Source organism: Theobroma cacao, chromosome 7 (assembly GCF_053813885.1).
Source record: "Theobroma cacao isolate CCN51 chromosome 7, ASM5381388v1, whole genome shotgun sequence".
Lineage (NCBI taxonomy): Eukaryota > Viridiplantae > Streptophyta > Magnoliopsida > Malvales > Malvaceae > Theobroma > Theobroma cacao.
This window is the reverse complement of record NC_142645.1, coordinates 33,845,408-33,849,718: the sequence shown is the minus strand read 5'-3', so window position 1 is coordinate 33,849,718 and position 4,311 is coordinate 33,845,408. Positions and strand designations below refer to the sequence as shown.

Here is a 4,311-nt window from a genome sequence, read left to right as displayed (position 1 = left end):
TAAAGGTAAAAAGCAGAATAAAAATAAAAGTTAAATAACATTGAAAATAAAATAGATAAGTTTAAAAATTAACTATGTTGTTTACCTGTTAGTTTGTTAAACATGTTTTTTTATTTTTTTAAACTTATATTAATTGACCTTATAGTAAGATTAGCCTTAGTGTAGAATTGACCACTTTTCTTATGTGATTCATTTATCAAATGATGATAAGCATGAAGAATAATTTTCAGTTTATTATAAGCTTAGCAACTTACAAGTATATTTCCAAGACACAACCTTGACTAAATTGCCTCAAACTAAGCCACTAAAACTATCCTTAATAAAAGAAGAAGCCTTTTCGGATACTCAGTTTAACTTGCAAAGTATTGTCCTCTTCAACCTCAGTTTCATGGTTTTGTTCACAAAGGTTGCATCTATCCCAAGTATATGAGTTCAAGTCTCTATATATCAATACCTATGTATTAAAGTTGTCCTCGAAAGGGGGCAATTGGTTAGGTTCTTGTAAATTTCAGTTGATCTATGAATGGAGGGCGAGGTCACGGTCTCTCATTTTGAAGGCAAATGCGGAACTTTAATACATCACCCAAAATATCAGGATCATACTAGGCAAATGTGGAACTTGAATGGTGGTTTCCATGATGTGTACAATGCAACACCTTATCTCATGTTGCACTGGGCTCTCATACTTTCTACTGGCTCATGCTCTAATACCATTTATCCTACACCTTGATCCCAAAGCATAACACAATCACATTACTTTAAAGTCTCACAATAAATTAATTTAAACCAAATTCAAATTTGAAAACCAATCTAAAGTCTTCAAGCGAATAAATGAAATGAAATGAAAAACAAGCAACATTGTTTACACTCCATATAAAGTCTTAAAACAGTCATCATGTCACGATACTGATGTTCGATAACTAAATATACTCTAATTGGATAAAAGGAGAACTCCCGAAGTTTGATTTCCTCCTTCCCACAAGTTTGGAACTCTTAGCACTTAATCATCTGTAGAATGTAAAGAAATGAGTGAGCTACTACATAGTGAGTACATATCATATAAATCATTTAGAAACATTAACTTCATGAATTTTACAATATATTAGCTAAACAATGAAAGCATGCTACCAAAACACAATTAAAGAATTATTATATGCACAAACACGAAACATAATAACCCTTCCCTCACAACAAAATATCCAAAACAAAAGATTCCCACCCCACACACCCAGAAACGCATCAACACAACCAGGAACCCAATCAAAATATCACTCAGCCAAAAACGATTAATTCATGATTGGTGGAATTAAAGGCCAAATTAAATATCATTATTGATACTTATTAATATTATCCTAGTTGGTAATTTAAAATAGTCTGTTATTTTATTTTTTTCACATCAACAAAAAATAATGAAATAATTGAAATATTAACAAAAAATTCCTTTTTCCATTCAAATAATGGTAAAATAGCACGAGTCATATACTTCGTTTAGAAAACACTTCTATGTACCATTATTTAGATGGAATTTAACTTTTGTTTCAATCTTAGACATTGCTAGTTATGCTTTTGAAATAAGAAAAAAATCCAATTATTTATATAAGATTGATTCAAAAGGTATTGGCCATTGTCCTTATCTCATGTTAATTATTTTAGGGTAAGTTAACAAAGACAAAGAGACAATGATACAATCGATGTTCTAATTTCTTGTAGTTTACTTACAGTTGCATAAGTGGATCTTATAGCCATTTTATCTAGAATTGTAGATATTTTGTGACATTTATTGATGATTTTTCCCACTAAGGTTTTCTATTCTTAATTAAAAAAGAAAAGTTTGAAACTCGTGATAAATTCAAGATATTTAAGAATGAAGTGTAGAAAAAGTTGGGAAAAACCATTAAGATTGTCAAGTTTGATAAGGGTGATGAATATTATGGCAACATGACATAATAGGATAACAAAAGGATCACTCTGCCAGATACTTAGAAAGTTGATGAATAGTGCCCCAACACACTATACTTGGTAGTATTGAAAAAAATGACATGGTTAAAAGGCAAAATTGTACCCTACAGGACATGATAAGTGTGATAAGTGAGAACAATTTTTACCAAAGTTTGTGATAAGTGATGAAGTCCCAACAAAATGTTGTAGAACAAGTGCATCAAGAAAATCCACAGGATAAGGGAGCTTGCTCTTTCCTCGAGCATCTATCTTTGAAAGGGTGATTATAATACTGGCCATGTAGTTGATCCAAGACCTCCTAAGAAACTATTTCTAACCGGTCTTCATACTTTGAATTGTGGAGGTCACCGAATACATTTTGTCATAAAATATATAGCTGGCATGAAAGCCATTACATAGAAGTGTGTGGTAGAAGGGTTCACGTAAAAGTTAAATAAAATTGGACGTGATAGACGTCCCTTGTCACCCATGTATGACTCGAACACCATACTCATAACTTTTGAGAATTTGTGAAATGCACCTATATTTTCATCAAGTTAATGTTTTCTGATCTCGCCGCTCATTTAGCTTTATCATCTGGTAGAAATTGTGACTCAAATCTCAACTAGTTGGGATAAATTTTTTCTTTTATGTTTAGAAGATGTTGCTTGGTAATCAACTTTATTTGGCAGACAAGTTTACTTGATGGATAAGAAGACTTCTTAGACAAAAGATCTAAAAGGAAAGTGATTCATGGTGGACAAATTTGTAGGTTTATAAATAGAGGAGAGTCTCAACAGAGTGAGGTATGAGAGAAAGATATAAGAAAGTTGTAAAGTTTACATGGTAGGGTGGGCAGACACCTCATGACTCTAAGGGAGAGTGTTCATGGATGTCTAAATTTGGTTTTGTGAGTGATTGTGTTTAGTGAAACACAGCGAGAATGGTCATGTTTGTTTGGGTTTGGGATTGTTTTGTGAGTTGAGCGTTGATGATTTCTTTGTTGATTGTAATTGTTTACAACTAATGAATCTTTTCTCTCATCTTTGGATCTGGCAAGTTGAAGTGACAGAATCTCATTAAATTCTTAGATCTTGTATGCTTAATTTATTATTGGATTATGATTCTATTTACCTGGGCTGTTAATTGATGCGGAGTTTATTGTAACATCATTAGTGAGTAAGACCCGTGAGCATAAACTTCTTATCCAATTTTTTCCCAAGGATTTCCGATGATTAGTTGTTTGAAAATGTCGTCACACTGTGGCATAATTTCAACCAGTAATGAAACGAAACAAGCATAATTTCAGCATACGAAATTAAAAGAGAAATGAAGTTCAAGCACATTAAAAGTTACAAGTAAGAAATTATAGTCACCTGGAGTTAGTTCCGCACTGCTCCTCAAGGGAACAAAAGAGCAATTATAGAGTTCAAGAAAATCTGGTTGTCATCATTTATTTCTTTTGCCAGAGAGAATTGCGTTCTAATCTCGGCAAGGTTCTGCTCCAATCGTCCCAGCTTTTCTTGGTATTCCTGCAACTCCTCGCGGTTCATTTGTCTCTTAAGATCTGCTATCTTTGATTCCAAACTGTGCTGCTTCTTCATCGTTTTCTTGTTTTGGAAGTATCATCAGTAAAGCGGGAAAAGGCAAAAAAGCATTAAAAAACTGGAATCAATTCCGCAAAAAGAAAAAAGTTAATTAGCTACATAACTAACCTCAAACCTCCCTTTAGAACATGTATGCTTCTTGTGCTTGTTATCTCTCAGTTCACTTTCCTTCCTTGGGGCAATGGGCTTCTTTCCTTTTCTCTTCACACTGCAGTCGTCAAGTCAATGTTTTGTCTTATTCACATGTAGAAGAAGAAGAAAACATTTGTTCGTGAATAAAGGACTTCACAAAAGAAAGAATTGTATTTTACTATACCTTAAGGTTTCGTTGGTGGAGGATTGGCCGGTCTCAAAACATTTCTTCATGTTTGTGTTAACAGAGGGCCGCAGAAATTGTGAGAGAAGCAGAGGGTTTCTTGAGGTCTTCACTATGTTTTCGCTTTTTTGGGTGTTGGTGGTCTTCACTTTAAAAAGCATGCAACTCTTTCTTACATATAGAATAGTTCTTAACGACTCGCGCGATCCTTGAGAAGACAACAAAGAATTTATTTTTAGAACAATGAAAAATATAATAAGAGGGTAAACTACTAGCTTCCAAAAAGTTTGAAGGGAGATAGTTACAAGATAAATGATTTTTTATTAATTTATTTAAATTTTAAAAAAATTAATATTATTAACTTTACAAAATGTGCGACTCTTTCTTACCTATACGATATTCCTTAATGTCTCGTGTGATCTATGAGAAGAGAACAAAAAATTTATTTTT

General features: G+C 32.9%; 1 long non-coding RNA gene across 1 annotated transcript; it reads right to left on the bottom strand.

The window, feature by feature from the left end:
- Positions 1 to 753: 753 nt before the first annotated feature.
- LOC18594828 (uncharacterized) lies at positions 754 to 4,000 on the bottom strand. Its single transcript, XR_001928728.2, has 4 exons — positions 3,862 to 4,000; positions 3,654 to 3,753; positions 3,315 to 3,548; positions 754 to 1,008 (listed from the first exon to the last, which is right to left on the bottom strand). It is a non-coding gene; the product is annotated as an uncharacterized LOC18594828 (long non-coding RNA).
- Positions 4,001 to 4,311: the final 311 nt, after the last annotated feature.